Below are 17930 nucleotides of genomic sequence, written 5' to 3' on the forward strand. Positions count from 1 at the left end.
CCGAAAAGCCTGGCCGAACAGCTCCCTGTATCACGGCGGCCAGGCCTTGGCCGCCCCGCTGGAGGGGCACACAGGAGGGCGGCCTGGGCCGCCCTGTGTGCCGGATGTGTGGGAGGATGGGTAGCCGGAAGGAAGAAGAGGCCAAGGCCAGAGGCCACCCCTGGTGTGGGACAAGGACAGAGAGGACAAGGGAGGGAGAGCGAAGCACAGCACCCAGGGCCCTGACACCAGCCTTGGGTCCTCCTCCCCACTGCAAGTTCTCCAGGATGCCCCCTCCCGCCCCGCACGCTGCCCAGCCTCCCTGAGTGACACGCGCCCCAGATCTTCGACCTTCTCTGCACACATGTGGGCACATTTCCAGCACAACTCTCTGCTCCCAAGGCACAGGGGCACAGAGGGCCTTTCTGCACCCTGGGCAACCTTGAATCAGAACGAGAAGAGGCCAGGATGGGGCCAGGAGGCCTCCCAGCCCCACTGCTCTCCAGCCCTCAGGGGCTGGCAGGGGATAAGGACAGTCCAGCCAGGAGGGGCTCTGCGGCAGGCAGGGCAGGGACAGGCTCCCAGCCTAGGGCCGGTGGAGCCACCCAGAGGCCTTGGCCAGTAACTGACGCCGCTCTTACCTCAGAGGGCAGCCCCAGAGCCAGGTGACCCAGGGCGAAGGTCAAAAAGGGAGAAGACCCTGGACCTGCCCAGGGGGCACTGCCCACTCCATTATCCACCAGGCTCAAACCCCTGCCACTTCCTCATGAGTGTTCTGGGGTATCTCTGGCACTGGGGGGGCTGTCCAGGTGGGGGAGTTAAATTTGGTCCTGCAGGTTGCCCCTCTGAGCCCAAAGCTCCCTAAGGGGAGGAGTGAAACCCTTGCTTCCATAGGCAGACCCTTCTTGATTCCCTGTTGTGTAGCAAAACCCTGCCCAGGCAGACCCTGGGTGCTGGGTCTAGAATTCCCTGCCTCCTGGCCACCTTTGGGTGGGAGGATTGAAGATGTCCTTCTAGGAAGCTTGCCTTTAAAGTGGGCTTTCTAAAGTGGGTGGGACATTTAAAAAATGAAAGTAATTGAAGTTATTTTTCTTTCTGAAAGTAGTACAGGCTCCTTAAAGAAAGGCTGGAAAAGGTTGAAAATCAAGAAGAAGGGAAAAAATCATCAGTAGTTCCCCTGCTCAGAAAACACTGATATTTGCATGGGGAGGCCTTTCCTTCCAGTCTTTTTTCTGCTCATTTTCTCTCCATTTTGTTATGCATACCAGTGAGCGTACTTGGTCTGTGATCTAGTTTCTTGTTGATTCTCCTGCAGAAGTGTGGCCCAGTGTTTATACAAATCCAACAGAGACAATCTATCCGTTGCTACACAATTGTTCATTGAATGGTTTGTGTCACAGCTGGTTGATGAGTTTCAACCAGTTTAGGGGCATTTAGGATTTAACATTTTCCTTTCCTGATGAGTATTAAGGGACCCTGTCATGGGCAGCCTGGTGCTTAACCATTTTCTCATATTTCAGATTAATTCCTTTAAATGGTTTCTCAAAAGAAGAAATCCCTTGAAGACTATAGAGATCTTTTAAAAAAAGACAAACAGAGGTATTTTTTGTGGTTGGTATAAGTAACACATGCTTTAGAAAATACAGACATATAGAAAAAGATAAAAATCACCAATAACCTCATGAATACTGATGTATTTATAATCTAGTGAGTGTGTATGTGAGTGTAAGAGTGTGTGCGAGTGTTTGCACACGTGTGCACTTATGGAGTAAAAGGAAAGTGTCTCAAGCTTTGTCAGACAGGGGGCACAGGCTCCAGCCCTGAGAACCGCCATTGCCAGGGGAGCAGGGGTTGGCTCAGCTCAGGTTGGTGAAGCCATCGTGTCCCCACCACCCCCTCTTTACCCTCATGGCGTGTAAAGAGAACCCACCCCCATGCTCCCATCACTTTCTCTTCGCCCTCACACCCACATCCAATCCCTCAGCAAGCCCCGTGGTTTTTTTTCAAAATGTGGTGAAATCCAACCTTTTCTGCCTCCACCACCACCCCCGCAGTCCAACCCCTATCATCTCTGTCTGGGACCATGGTGACCACCTCCCAGCTGGTGTCTGGCTTCTCCCTCCGCCCTTGTTCTCAGCCCAGCAGCCAGAGTGAGCCTGTCAAAGCCAGCCTACCTCACCTGCCAACCCCAGGGACCCAGAGACCCCACCTGTTACTGGCCCAGGACCTCCGTGCACGCTGCTCCCTCTGCCCAGGGTCTTGAGCTCCGTCACCTCTTCAAGGTCTCAGTCAAATTTGTCTTCTCAGGGTGGTCTTCCTCAACCCCCTCCCCTGTGTCCCAGCCACCTCTTTGCTTTACTTTTCTCCAAGCATGTCTAATGTAACAAACAGTTGATTTTGTTTATTCATTTCTTTACTACTAACAAGGCCACCTCAGTTCATTGGAGGCCCACCACCAGCCCATCACTGGGCAGGGCAGAGGGTCATCCCCCTTCACAGGGAGGAGCAAGGGACCCAGCTTGTGCCAAGTCCGTATCTCTTCGGGTCCCCAAACTGCATAAAAGAAAGAGGCCCATGATAATAAATGACCATGCAGCATGCAGGACCCCCTTGCCATTCATATCCAGTCCCCTGTCAGCCTGTCTCTAAGTGCCCCTGGGAATTCCAGAAGGCTAGGACAACCACACCGCAATCAGCTCTGCACTTTCTAACCCTCTTCTTCCCTTCTCCCAGGGTAGGTGGCAAGCACTTCGTGGGGACCAAGTCCCAGGGGCTAAGAGGAAGCTGGCATGCCCCTTGGAAGCCACAGGGCCCCCATCCTGGCCCCTTTAAACAGACTGCCTCCACATGGGTACAAACTGCAGTGAGGAGAGCCCTGCCATGGGCTTTGGCCCAGACCCCTGAAATCCGTCCAGACCAACCACCTCCACTGCTCCACCTGGGCCACCCTCTGCAGCCCAAGTGCACTGTGGAGCTTCTAGGTCCTCACTGGGCTCAGCGCCCGCATGGTTATTCAGCTGAATCAAGACTTAGCCGGCCTCTGGCCAGCACCTCCTGCCCCCAGCTCTCGCACACCTGGGCTCCAGGTAGAACACATGCTTGGCACCCCGCTCCCTTCGTCTCTTGGGCCTGCATAGGTGGCTCAGTGCCAGCAAGATGGCATCAAAGTGACATAGGCCCCCAGCCCTCCACTAAAATTCAGAGTGCCCACCTACGGCCTCTGTCCCCAACCTCAGGCCCCTTATCCCTTCTCCCTGCAGGAGCCCGACTCTGGAAAACTCTTGAAGGCCCTTCTTGTTATCTTGACCACCCACTCAGTCTCCCTTACACCCTCCTGCCCCATTCCCAGTCAACCCAACAATAGACTCACGCCCTTGATGGTGGCAGCTCCCCAGTGGCAGCAGCAAACATTTATTGCAGGTATACCTTTGTCATATGGTGGGTAGGTTTCAGTGGAGCTGTCAGACTAAGGCGGACTAGGAAGAAAGACCTGGCAGTCTACTTCCAAAAATTAGCCAGTGACAACTTAGTGGATCACAATAGAATATCATCCAATATATATAGTGCTGGAAGATGAGCCCCCTAGGTTGGAAAGCACTCAAAACACACAGTGGCCACAACAATGGACTTGAGCCCACCAATGATTGTGAGGATGGTGCAGGACTGGGCAACGTTTCATTCTTTCTGTTGTACATGGGGTCGCCATGAGTCGGAGTGGGCTTGACCGCAGCTAACAGCAACCACCACTTTTGTGGGCGCTGTGCTAGGGGTTTGACTTGCATGGCAGCTCTTCATCTTACAACTGCCTTGCCTTACATTTGTCCAATGAGGACAAGGCCCAGGGAAGTTGGGGAGCTTGCTGTAGAACACACAGGCCCACACTCCGGGAGCCTGGGCTGAACCCCACAGCTGACTGGGAGTTAGAGCTTCGTCATCCCTCTCTTCAGTCACCTGCCAAGGAGAGGCCCCCACCACACACCTACCTAAGAGGCTAGCTCTGGCCAGGTCCGCCCTCCCAGCCCCAAGGGCCCACTCCCCTCCCTGCCTTCCAGCTCCTTGCACAGATAGAAATCAACCCAGAAATCAGCAAACAACCCAACGGCCAGGAGCAGAGCTGCTGAGGGCAGGGGGCTGGGCTGGGAGAGCCGGATTCGAGTCTTACTCTGTCATTCGGCCTTACCCCCTCAGGCCCACTCTCCTTGTCTGTCCCTGGGGCCCACTCTCCTTGTCTGTCCCTGGGCAGCACCTGACTGCCATGAGATGCACAGGACGAGGGTGGGGAGAAAGCAGAGAGGCCACACAGGCCTGCCCATGTGGGTGGCTCATTAGCTGAGACCCCATCCTGTGTCCTGGGACCTTTGAGGTCCTGCCATGGCCAGCACAAGCCCAAACACACAGACAGAAGGCCGGTATCAAGCCTCCCAGACACCTGGTCCTGCCGGCCCCCACCAGGAAGAGGACTGCAGATGGACAGGCCGAAACTGCAGAACTTGTTCTAGGCTGATGGTGCATGGTGCATGGAGGCTGCCGGTCTGGCCCTGCACAGCAGCCCTCCTTGTACGTGGCTGGGTGGGCCCGGGGGACGTGTTGATCTTGGAGGACCCATAGGCACTCACAGTGTTCAGAGAGGTGTCCACGGCTGCTTTATGGAAATTGTTTAATGGTCCGTGTTGGTATCGGGGAACTCCCATCCTGCAAATATTTCCAGGCTGAAAATACCGCAGTCACACTCCGTGGTGGAGAACTTGGGGCCCAGCGTGACGGTATGGATCTCAAGCCGCAAACTCAGGTAAGCAAGAAGCACAATTCTGTTTTCCTACAACTCACGTTGTCTGAGGACCATCCTGTGTGGTAGCAAACCTGGCTTTCAGTCAGCTCAGTGTTCTTCCCCCAACACCCTGGGCCGCGTGATTGGGTAACTTCCGGTGGGCTGCCACAGCAAACAGCTATTGAGGGCATCTGACCCTTGGCCAGCGTGTTTGTTGTCGTCGTTAGCTGCCGTCAAGTTGGCACCCGACTCATGGTGATTCCATGCACAGTGAAACGAAATACAGCACCGTTCCCATGATTGATTATGGATCGGACTGTTGTGATCCATAGGGTTTTCAGTGACTGATTTTTAGAAGGAGGTTACCAGGCCTTTCTTCCTAGTCCATTGTAGTCTAGAAGCTCAGCTGAAACCTGTTCTGCATCCCCGCTCTGCTCCCTGCCCCCAGCTATCCCTCCCTCTCGGCCGGTGAAACTCAGAAGCCTATTGCGAAACTCAAAAGTCAAAAATTAACTTCTTTCTTCTCAGCTTTCTGTTGTGTCTTCCTGTCTCTGAACCATGAATGCGGAAGTCTCTGGGACTGTGGTTCCCCTACCCTCCCCAGGGGACATTTGGAAATGTCTGGGGCCATTTTGAGTTGTCACAACTGAGGGGGTGGTATCGACAACCGGTGGGTAGAGGCCAGGGATGCTGCTAAACACCCCACAGTGGACTGCACAGCCCCACCACAGAGAATTCTCCAGCCCCCAATATTAACAGAACCAAGGTTAAGAAACCCTGGCCTGGGGGAAGGATCAAGGACAACTGAGAAAAAAAAAAAAAAAAATTACTGCTTCAAAAATATCTTGATTACCTCCTTCTTTGCGTCCTGGGGAAGAAGTAATATTTTCTAAGGAAAATAATCCTTGTTCCTGCCCTAGCTCACCTCCAGGGCTGCCCTGGGGGAGACGGTATGCTTGTGTTCTTCCAGGACCTCGGTTGACACTAGTCCCGTAAGCTGCGAGCTCCAAGGTCAGGACCCTCTGACTCGTTCCTCACTATAACCCCTTCCCCAAGCACGCCCACACAGTCCCAGCCCGCAGTGAGTACTGGGCAAGCACTGACTGCCTGACCGAGGATCATGAAGGTCAGGCTCCCCTCGGCCCCACTGGCCATGGAGGGAGGCTGGCTAGGCGAGCCGGGTCCCAGGTTCAGGAGCAGAACTAGATCTGCCACAGGCCAAAGGCCACCAAAGGCAAAACAAGAGAAACAGGACTTTAAATAGTGTGTTAGGTCTAATCTTTCTTTGTAACCAACCAGTAGACCAGTTCCCGTTGTGTCGATTCCGACTCCTGGTGACCTCATGTGTGCACAGAGTAGAACGGTGCCCCGCAGGGTTCGCAACAGCTGGTTTTTAAGAGTAGATTGCCAGGCCTTTCTTTGAAAGTGACTTTGGGTGGAATTGAACCTCAGTTTGCAGCTGTGCGTGTTAACCGTTTGCACCACCCAGGGACTGTTTTCCTTGCAACAGACTCATTTAAAGCACTTTTTTAGGCCCTGGCTGGCTGGCTGAACTGGAAGGTCTAGGATGGCTATCAGGCATGGCTGGAACCAGGAATGGAAGGGACGTCATTGGGCTTCTGCTTTATCTGCACACCTTTTATTTCTGCCCACCATGATTTCCTCTGGACACTGGCCTCATTCTATCTTGAAAAGATGGCCACCTCCATGATGTCATGCTCCTCCCATTTATGTTGTCATATGTTGTCATAGCTCACCATCCCCAAGCACAACAGCCATTTCCCTCCTGAGGGCACACAGGTTCCTACAAAGGACTCCAAATGACCCTCTTGGGTCACCAGGTGGTCACTCGTGGGTGGGGTGGGGCACCATGATTATCAGCAATATGTGGGAGACGGGAACAGCTTCCCCAAAGGAAAAGAAGCTGATAAACCAAACTGTCCCTCCCTCACTCACTCCAGGCCAAACTCAACAGAGAGGATCCAGCCTGAGGTGTGTATATATATATATATATATATAAAAACTTTTTGGTGTTTTTTACTGTTTATTTATGACAAATACTCCATATCCACGAGTCTCTCCAACAGAAGTTCTCTGAGACAATGCCGTCGGCCTTGGCCAGTCAGAGAATAGAATCATCTGACTCACCATCCTGTGAATGACCCTGTAGATAGCGTAGGTCTTCATAGGCCGTTGAACCTGACAGTGACCTTGTCAAGCTCAGCCACGTTCATCTGGATGAATGCGTGGTCCTTGGTGGTCATGATGCAGTTGCTGGTGGAGCATTTACGTGACACATCCAGGTCCACGAACTTGCTGGCGTTATTCTGCACGTCAAGGCCATGCCTGTGGTCACCACGCCAAGTACAAGCAGAGAAAAAATCAGCCTAAGACTTCCTATCCCTTCTCAATTTGTTCTTATGAGACAGTATGCTGGGCCAACACCGTTGTTCTGCTCCAAGGCATGGCCCGCGAGCCCTCACTTTGCTTGTATCTCACACTGTCCGTGACTCCTTCTTTCCTCTGGCTGTTAGGAAGCTCAGTGCCCTGTCTGGGGCCTGCCCACAGGGTCTGCACAGCTTCACAGCTTCACACTGGCCCTGTGCCCCACCTCTGTCTGGTTTCCTTGTCCCAGTTTCCTCCCTCCTTCTAAGTTAACTTGCTGTGTGGGTGTCACTTTGTAAGCACTTTAAAGCCTTTCTGGAACAGAGTGAGAGGAAGAATAAAATCAAGGCCGTCAGCAGTGATGCTGAGTGACAGCTGGATTTTCCCTCAATTCTTAGAGTATCAGCCAGAGAAAAACCTGACAGATCTTGGAGTTTCAGGACTGACAGGCTATAAGGGGCTTTTTCAGGTACCTGGGGTGAGAGTGTTAACTCAGCAGGCTCACTGACAGGGACAAAGAGGGGCCCAAAGTGCAAGCTTGGTCCAGAGCAATGCTCAGACCTGTGACCTAGGGATGCCCAAGGCCATCTTCAGATCTAAGAGAATGCTGGCTGGCTGGCTGGCTGGCTGGCTGGCTGGCTGGCTGGCTGGCTGGCTGGCTGGCTGGCTGGCTGGCTGGCTGGCTGGCTGGCTGGCTGGCTGGCTGGCTGGCTGGCTGGCTGGCTGGCTGGGTAGATAGATGGATGGTTGGGTAGATGGGTACCTGGCTGGCTGAGTAGGTGAATGGACAGACGGATGGATAAATGGACAAGGGGTAGGTAGATGGGTGGATGAGTGAGTGGCTGGCTGGCTGGGTAGATGGATGGATGGACAAGTGAATGGATGGATAAATGGATGTGTGGGTGGGTGGGTGGGTGGATGGATGGGTGGCTGGCTGGCTGGCTGGCTGGTAGATGGACGGATGGATGTGTGGATGGGTGGGCGCTTGGATGGATGGTCGGGTGGATGGATGGGTGGATGGATGAATGGCATGACCTCAGTTTCCCCATTTAAAACCAGCATGGAGTCCTGCTCCCTGGTTCTTGTAGAGAAAGACGGAGTCCTTCCAGGCTTGCAGATCGGTGGCCATGGAGCCTTTTCTGACAGTGCTCTCTCCTCAGCCCCATGCCCATCTGGCCTGCACCCCGGCAGGGTAGTCAAGTGCTCCCCACTCTGGACTCTGCCCAGGTTCAAATCCAATTCTTCCATGTATCAGCCGTGTGACCTTAGACAGGGGCACAAGTGCTCTATGGCTGCTGTAACAAAAGACCACAAATGGTTGCTGTGACGATGGACGTTTACCTTCTCACAGTTCTGGAGAACACAAGTTCAAAATCAAGGTGCCGATAGGGCTGCCCTCACTCCAGAGGTTCTACCCTGTTGCCATCAAGTTGATTTCAACTCAAAGCGACCCTGTAGGACAGAGTAGAACTGTCCCATAGGGTTTCCAAGGAGTGGCTGGTGGATTCGAACTGCTGACCTTTTGGTTAGCAGCCCTAGCTTTTAACCACTTGCCACCGGGGCTCTTATACCAAACCCGTTGCTGTCAGGTTGATTTTGGAGGCTCTAGAGGAAGATGATTCTTTGCCTCTTCCAGCCCCTGCCCTGGTGGCACAGTGGTTAAGTATGTGGCTGCCAACCAAAGTGTTGGCAGTCTGAGTCCACCAGCCAGAAACCCTATGGGGCCATTGTACTCTGTCCTATAGGGTCAAGCCAATGCGTTTGGTTGGGGTTTCCAGCTTTTGGTGGCTCCTGGTGTTGCTTAGCTTGTGGCCACATCACTCCATGCTTCACATGGTCTCCTCTTCTGTCTGTGTCTGTCCTCCGTGTCTTATAAAGACACTTGTCATTGGATTTAAGGCAGGATGTCCTCATCTTGAGGTCTTTAATTCTATTTGCAAAGACCCTTTTTCCAAGCAAGGTCACATTGACAGGCACCAGGGATTAAGACATGGACGTATCTTTCGAGGGGCAACCATTCAACCCAATACCACAAGTGGTTCAAGACTTCAATATAACTTTGTGGGAGACCTTGGGCCTCAGCTTCTTCATCTGTGAACAGGGATGATAAAATATAGACCACAAGCAAATACTTGTACAAGAATGTTTATAGCAGCCCTATTCACAATGCACTTTTGGCTAAAAGGTAAAAATAACTCAAATATCCATCAACTGCTGAATGGATAAACAGAATGTTGTATATCCATCAAAGGGAATATAATTTGGCCATAAAAAGGAGTGATGTATTGAAACATGCTCCAACATGGATGAACCTCATAAACATTACACTAAGTGAAAGAAGCCATCACAAAAGACCACACGCTGTATGACTCCATTTATATGAAATATCTGGCACGGGCAAATTCATAGGGACAGAAAGCAGATTGGGGGTGACCAGAGGCTGGGGGGAGTGAATGAAGAGTGACTATTTGATGGGTATGGAGTCTTTGTTGGGAGATAAGAATGTTCTAGAACTAGAGAGAGCTGGTGGTTGAACAAGATTGTGGATGTATGAAATGCCACTGAGCTGTGTGCTTCCAATTGGTTGCTTTTATGATGTGTGAATCTCACCCCAATAAGGAAATAAGTCCCTGCCTGCTGGGGTATTTGTGGGAACTAGGCGTGTTCGCTCCTGCTGTATGCCTAAAGCTGTGCCCGGCACACAGTCAGTGCCACATAAGTGCTCTTCTCAGAGTTGGCACCCCAAATGCACAGCTCGCCACAGCCGTCACACGCTTCCCCTGGAGCCTCTGGCTCAAGTGAGTGGAGATCGACCCAACGGCAATGGGTTTGGAATAGAAGCCCCGGTGGCACAGTGGTTAAAAGCTAGGGCTGCTAACCAAAAGCTGCCACAGGCACAGTGGAAGGTACCCTGGACGCCTGTGTAAAGTGTGGGTTTCATCCATGTGAAATGAGCCCATACTTGGTTGAAAGCCAGGTGGTTTCTGGAATAAGAAAGCCTCAGCAGCCACCACGAGAACCCAGCCCCAGACGGCCGTGGCCACCACCAGCTGGCAGCACGTCTGAAGAAGCAGACCAGAGGCCGTGCCACTGAGCCCAGCGCGTGGCGCCCCCGTCCAGCAGAAACCCAGGCCCAGCTTGGTCTCGTGCTGTGCGGCCTCAGGGTTGTCAGCACAATCTTGGGGTGTGATCATGGGAACTTGGGGCCAAGCCCTGAGTGTCGGGTACAGCTAGATGTGTCGGTGAGCAGGAGGGTAGAGCTGCGGAAGGTGCCCTGTGTGAACTTCACCTACCTGGGTTTTTATTATTTATTGAGGTAAAATTCACCTAACACACAATGAACTATTTTAAAGTGAAGAATTCAGTGGCATTTAGTGTATTCAAATGTTGTGAAGCCACCTCTCCCTAGTTCCAAAACATTTCCATCACCCCCCCCAAAAAAAATCCCATACCCATTAAGCAGTTACCCCATTTGCGCTTCTCCTCAGGCCCAGACAACCACTAATCTGTTTTCTGTCTCTGTGTGGTTGCTGGGTGCCGTCGAGTTGATTTGGACTCATAGCGACCCCCTAGGGAAGAGTAAAACTGCCCCATAGGGTTTCCAAGGCTGTCCTCTTTACAGAAGCAGACTGCCACGTCTTTCTCCCACGGAGCAGATGGTGGGTTCAAACCACCGACCTTTTTGCTTAGCAGCTGAGCGTATTAACTACTGCACCAACAGGGCTCCTTCTGTCTCTGTGGAGCTGCCTGTTCTGGCTGTTTCGTGTTTGTCCTCTCACGTCTGGCTTCTCGCACTCAGTACAGTGATTCCAGGTTCACCCACGTCATGGCGTGTATCAGGACCCCACTTCTCTTCGTGGTGAGTAATACTCCGTTGTGTGGCTATACCACAGTTTGTTTATCCATTCACCCATGCACCTAACTCTTAACTAGCCAGTCCAAGTGGGACATCCCATCTGGGTCCTTTACATCCCATGGAAGTAAGGATATTAGCGATTTGGGCCATTTGGGGGGCTTTGGATGCTACGTATAGGGCTGTGTTTACGCTGTGTCTGTGAAGACAGGCTGATTTCAGAGACACTTGAAGGAGCCCTGGTGGTGCAGTGGTTAAGAGCCTGGCTGCTAACCAAAAGGTCGGCAGTTCAAATCCACCAGCTGATCCTTGGAAACCCGATGGGACAGTTCTACTCTGTCCTATAGGGTTGTTATGAGTCAGAAGCGACTCAACGACAATGGGTTTGATGATAACTAACCAGGGATTTTTTTTTTTTAATAATTTTTATTGTGCTTTAAGTGAAAGTTTACAAATCAAGTCAGTGTCTCACATATAAGCTTATGTACACCTTACTACATACTCCCACTTACTCTCCCCCTAATGAGTCAGCCCGCTCTCTCCTTCCAGTCCCTCCTTTCGTGACCGGTTTGCCAGTTTCTAACCCCCTCTACCCTCCCATCTCCCCTAGCCAGGGGTTTTTGATGAGTGTGCTTTGTAAGGGAGTGTGGATTGTATAGGGTGCAAAAAGAGGGGGCTGGCACCCTGGCCTTGCCTCCTCCCATGGCGCTCCCTCCTCCATGTGTGGGCAGGATGGCCAAGGGGTCGGCTTTTCTGGCAGTCAGCGTTTAGGACCCTCATCTTTTAGACAAATCTGGAAAGAAATGGGAGGTGGCCTTGGAAGCTGCTCTGGTCTCCAGATGTTCCCTGTGAGGCTAGCAGGGCAGAAAGGGCCCCCTGCTTCCTCACTCAGGGTCAAATGGCTGTTTTCATGTGGGGAGGGTGAGGGGAAATGCTTTAGTACCAAGGCAGCACATGAGTAAGATAGACGAACTCGCTTTTCATCTTAATGATAAGGAGTGATTCACAGAGACGGCTGGCTTGGAGGTCAGTGTCTCAAGGCTTAATGCTCTCATGAGAAAATTTCAGAGGCGCCTTCTCCCCCAGCACACACACACACATACACACACGTGCACACGCGCACACACACGCACACACACAAGTTTTTCCATTCCTTCCGGAAAACCTTGGGGGAAAGAGCTGGGGAGGGGTGAATGGGGCACAGTTTCACCCTTGAGGGCTCCTGGCCACAACGGAAAAGTCATGTCTCATGACCACGAAGTCTTCAAAGTTTCCTGGTCCTCTCCTGGACACACGAGGCTGGGATCGAGGCAGAGTCAGCTGTCCCGTGTGTCCCTGCTGACGGCATTGATGCTGTTTATCCCGGCTTCATTCCACAGAGGCTTTGAGGAGGCTTAGGAAGTGACACCCAGCACTGCCAGATAAATTGGAAGTGGGCGAGAAAGATGAGCTGAGGAAAACAAAGTCAGAGCGGATGAGCCTGGGCCTTAGGATGTCGCCTCAGCTCAGTGGGTTAGCTCTGAGCCCCCCAGACAGAACAGAAGGGCACATGCCCTGGCTCCCCGCCTGCAGCTCAGTCGGCTGCAGCCTCTTGGCCCCCCCAGGGCCCGGGGCACCGCTCCTGGCTTCTTGTGAAGCTACGTGGGTACATCTTGCCAGTGTGGTGACAACATTAGTGAGGACAGGAGCCGTGTCTAAGAAATCCGTAAATCTCCAGGGCCTGAATATTCATTTAGTGTTTGCTAAATGAATGAATGAATGAGCACAGAGAATTCACTTCTCCCCCATCACCAGGCCAAGGAGCAAGCTGGGAAGAAGACAGCCAAGCACACCTCCCCAGCCCCTAGTGTGGCTGGCCCCAGTCAGAGGCATGTGATGAAAATCTCAGCCCATTTATCCACTCCTCAATGCCACAATCATGTGCGGGGCATCTTCTCCCAGGGTTTGAACCCCTGCTCTGCCGCTCGCTAGCTGTGTGACCTTGACCAGGTTACTAAATCTCTCTGTGCCTTCATTTCCCCATCTGTAAAATGGGAATAATAGCAGCACCTTCTTCAGAGGGCTCCTGGGAGGATTTCAGAGTATATATCCGTGCAAACGTGCCTGGATCGGTGCCTGGCACACAGTAAGCACTAACTTGGGGCTGGCAATCGTTACTATTATTATAACCCTGAACTAAACCCTTCCAGGATACAAAGTTGCATCTCTGCCTCTTGCCTTGTCTCCTACGCGTGGCCTGGACGCACTCGGTAAGCAAAGTGCCAGTCATGCATGGCAGCAGCCGTGCCCACTGTGGCTGCGGTGTCTTCCTAGTCCCTGTCTTCTGTCCCTGCAGCTCCTTCTTGCCCTCCTCCATGTGCCCTGACCCAGGCGGTCACCTCTGCCTAGGTGCCCTTTCCTGGGACATCTCGGCGTGGCCACACCACGCCGTGGACACCTTCTTCTCCCCCTCCACCCACCATCCCCCCAGGGGCTGGCGGGCAGTAGGCAGAGGGGCTCTGGACCCCAAAGCATGAGCTTGGTGACTGGTTGCAGCTGGTGTCAGAGGCTGGGAGTGGAGGCGGTCTCCGCAGAGGCCTCCAGGAAGGGAAAGAGGAGGAGGGTGTGGGAAGGAAGGGGGGGCAGGGAGGAGGATGGAGAGGAAGGGGCCCGAGCAGAAGGGGCCCCAGGGCCTGGCCTGGTGCTCTGCGTGCATCAAGCTCTGGGTAAATGTTTGTTAAGCGGATCGAACAGAGCTATATCAACAGAGACGCTTCCAGGCTCGCTGTGGTGCCCCGAGGCCTGTTTTGTCCTTCTGCTTGCTGATGAGGTTTGCCGCTTGCACAGACAGCCCTTCATGGCCCAGCATCACTGTGCTCGGCAGCATCTCCTACACCTTCAGACAAGGGGGTTTCTGGGCAAGGACCCCTAGGCTGTCTGGGAAAGAGCGTGCAGACAGGGGGACAGAAAGTGCAAAAGCCCTGAGACAGGAGCACAGTCCAGTGGCTAGAGTGGAGTGGGGCGGGGGGGTGGGTAGAGAGGACTAGGAGACAGGCCAGAAGGCATGGGGGCTTGAGGTCACCCAGGCTCTAGTGTCTTTGTGGGGACTTGGGTTTGACAGGGCAACACAGGCACTTTGGGGGGCTTGTGTGCTCACAGGAGCACAGGATTCCTCTGCTGTTGGGTTCATATTAGGGAAAACAGCCAGGGCAGACGCAGGGGGGTCAGGGGGAGGCCACACCAGCCACAAGAACAGGGCTGGAATCTGGCATGTTTGGAGAGGTACACCCCACAGGGTTAGAGGCGAGGTGTGAGAGAGAACGAGGAATCCAAGGGGCCCCATCGACTGTGGCCTGAACTTCCGGAAGAATCTAAGATGGGCCTGCTGCGGGGGGGGGGGGTGCAGGTTTGCTGGGGAAGATGGGGGCTGAGTCTTGGACGTGGTGAGCCCAAGATACTGTTCAGCCTCCAGTGGGGGTGCTGCGTTGGCAGGCGTCCGGCCAGCAGGGTCTGGGGTTCAGGGCCAAGGCTAGGCTGCAGATGTAAATTTTGGATCCATCAGCCACTAAGTGGAATTTACAGCCACGAGCGGATGAGATCACCAAGAGTGATCCTGACACTTGTCACCGTCTCTCCTCCCTTAACTGGCTGCTCAGGAGCAGGGACCACTCCTCAATTCTCCGAACTCCTGGCCCCAGCCTGGCGCCCGGCAGGAACTGGCTGGGCCCAGGCCCTGAGAATGTGATAAATGACCTACTCGAGAGACAGACGCATCCCCTAGTAATTGGGTCCGAGCTCACTGGCTGCAGAACATCACGGCTCAACTTCTCACCTCGTGCCCTCTCAAGCCGCCCCTCCCAAGACATGTTTCCCTCCCCAACAGACCCAAACAGCCTTTATTAGCTTAACCGGCACTAAGGAAGAGAGCGCGTGAGGAGCGTGATTATAGAGTTCAAAGAATTGATTGCTTCTGCTGGTGGAGTTGTCTAAGTTAATGAATTTTAAGCAGATCTATTCTTGAGAGGATGCATTTGACTCCATCCCTATGGCGACCATATTTCCCGAACCCGAGGCCAGAGACACCACCTGACACAGGGGCTGATGGATGGCCGAGGGCTGCGACAGAATCTTTGCAGCCAGGCTGTCTCGCCTGCGTCCCTCATTTATTCCTCCCGAATGCCGGGCAGGATATTAAGAACTCACGGGCTTCTGTTATCGCCAAGCGTGTCCGCACTTGTAATGGGTTGACTTCAGTAAACCTATTTGGGAGGATGCTATCTCCAGCTCGTGTTTCTGCGGAGGGGGAGAGAGGGCTCTGGGAAACTAATGCACTAGTTTGACTAAGTTTTTCAATTTTCTGCCCATCATTCTGCTGCCAGAGAGCAATGGCTTCCAGGGAAGGGGAGGTGTTTGCAGAGAGGTGGGCGGGGCACAGGGAGCTGGCCCGGGTGCCAGTCCCAGCCTCGCTACTTCATAATCATGACAGTGCGCAGTAATAGGGTACTTAGAAGGTGCCAGGCCCCGTGCCAAGTGCCTTGCAGAGACCCCCCCCCCCCAAATTCCCTGAGAAAGAGGAACCATGGTTATCACCACTGTGCAGACGAAGAAGCTGTGTCTCGGAGAGGCAGAACTGGGGGCCCAAAGACACACAGAGAGGAAGAAGAAGGAATGTCACAGCAAAGCACTCCCTCTGTGGCTGTCCTAAGACACAACATGTATTCATCTATTCACGTGTCGCACCAGTCTTTGAGGACATGGGTTCCTGTGAGTGCTGAGAGAGCTAATATATGCGAAGCCACACAACATATACATCATTAGGGTTCTGCTGAGCAGAGGAGGGGCATCCCTGGGCGATGCCAATGATCAACACACTCAACGACTAACCCAGGGGTACCTCCGAAGGAAGGCCTGGTGATCTACTTCTGAGAAATCAGCCACTGGAGACCCCGTGAGCACAGTTCCGCCCTGATGCGCGTGGGGTTGCCACGCGTGGGAACGGCCTCAACAGCAACTGACTTTTGCAGATGAGAAACCAGGGCACAGAGCGTTGCAGTAGCTCTCCCCAAGGCACACAGCTCACAAAGGGGACTGTCTACAGCAGCCCGAGAGCCCAGGATGCGGGCAGGCAAGCTCGGGTCCCCGACTGCCTCCACGATGCCCCTTTCTGCGACCAGTTGTACACAGGCGCAGTGGGAGGGGGCGGGTGTTGCTCTCCCCCAGCTGAGCACACCACCTGGCCCTGAGAAGCTGCCTGGGGGGAGGGGGCAATGCTTTGTCCCAGGAAGGTGGCCCTGTGTGAACTGCAGATGGACAAGACACAATGTAGAGAGTCAGATGACCACAGGTGCTAAGAAGATAAAGGAAACCAAGGAGGGGGAGAGGAGGGTCCACAGTGTGGGGGACCCGGGAGATGGAGACCGAAGGAGAGGCGCGAAAGGAGAGGCGCTCTGCACCCCAGAAAGAACCTCAGGGGTTTACTTTGTACTTTCCTCCCCGACCTCCCCCATGAGAGCCGGCGGCTTCCATGGGGTCTGCCTTTGAGGTACATCCTAAACCCACCCTGTGCTCCTCACCTCTTCACCACCTGGCCCAGGCCACCCTCCACTGGAGGGACTTTCTCCTTCCTCCATGTGTTCAGGTCTGACTTCCCTCTCCCCCAGCCCCAGAGCCCTCATGGCTGCCTCCTTCCCCCAAGACAAGGATAAAAGTCCCCCCTCTCAAGCCTGTGTGGTCTGGCCCTCATCCCCTCACTCAGAGTGGGGAAGGCAAACAGCCGGGCTGGGTTTTAGTTCCAACTGCCACAGGTAGCTACTGTGTGTCCTTAGGTGAGTTATTTAACCTCTCTGTGCCTCTGGGCAACCTGTCAGTAAAATGAGGGGATAACACACCCAATGTCTGGGGAAACACACCCCTCTCTGCAGCCCGCCACCCATGTGGAGGAGTCAAGCATCAGGCCCCCTGTGTTTGCTGGGCAGGGGGACAGATGGACCCCACCCCGGCTCTGAGGACATGCAGCCTAGGCCTGGCTTGCCCGTCTCCTAATGCACATCCGTGGGGTGGGGGCTTCCTTGGGGGATCCATCCTCATTAGGATGCGGTCCCTGCTGCTTTGAGGAGGTTAAGTAACTGGTGGGGGTCACCAAGCCTGGGGATGCTAAGCTGAGACTCTGAGACCCAATTTGCTCACAATTCCCCAGGCATGTCTACTGCAGAACAAACACAAGAAAGACGTTTTTATTATCATAAACAGGGGCCGTGGCAGAGCCGCCTTCCCTGAAGAAGGAAAGGTCTAGAACAAGGAATAAAATCTCCATCGCTTAGTTTTCAAGATTCACTGAACCTTCCTACTTGCAGCAAAACAGCTTACTTTCAAATTAGTCAGCCAGTGTGTGAGTCACTGCTTTGCAAGAGCCTGTGCGGTGAATACTAATGCCGGACTGGGAGCAGAGAGGGGGGCAGAAGCAGGGCGGGGGCGTGTGCAATTAGCGCCCCCTCAGGGATGCAGGCCCTTGGAGCCAGGGGAGGCAAATGCTCCCGGTGGGTGGGCCTGGCCAGGACAGGGGGCTCAGGCTGCCAGGAGCCCACCTGCCTCCAGCCTCAGCTTCCTCCACAACTGGGCAATGCATCCCCACCCCCCATCCCGGCCTGAGGCAGGGGCCAGGCAGCCTAGAAGTCAGGCTGTTCTGCAGGAGGGAAGGAGAACCCGGGCTGGCTGCAGGCTCCTGAGACCCAGACCACGGTGGTATTCTACAGGAAGGTTGGGGGCTGGGGAATAAATCAGGGGAGGCCTGTGCTACCACGTCGGAGGTACAGAACAGCCTGCTGGTGGGCTGCCCCTTCTCCACCCCAAGCCCGGCAGAGGCATCTCGCCCCAAAGCCCAGGTATTCATTCCTTCATTCACAGCCATTCACTTATCAGGCCTTCTTTGACTACTGCTCCAGGCTTGTTGTTTGCTGCCCTCAAGTT

General features: G+C 53.8%; 1 pseudogene; it reads right to left on the bottom strand.

Annotated features, from left to right (window-relative positions):
- Positions 1-6509: 6509 nt before the first annotated feature.
- LOC135232490 (small ribosomal subunit protein eS21-like) lies at positions 6510-10960 on the bottom strand (annotated as a pseudogene).
- Between the last annotated feature and the right edge of the window lie 6970 nt (positions 10961-17930).

This window comes from Loxodonta africana, chromosome 10 (genome assembly GCF_030014295.1).
Source record: "Loxodonta africana isolate mLoxAfr1 chromosome 10, mLoxAfr1.hap2, whole genome shotgun sequence".
NCBI classification, from domain to species: domain Eukaryota; kingdom Metazoa; phylum Chordata; class Mammalia; order Proboscidea; family Elephantidae; genus Loxodonta; species Loxodonta africana.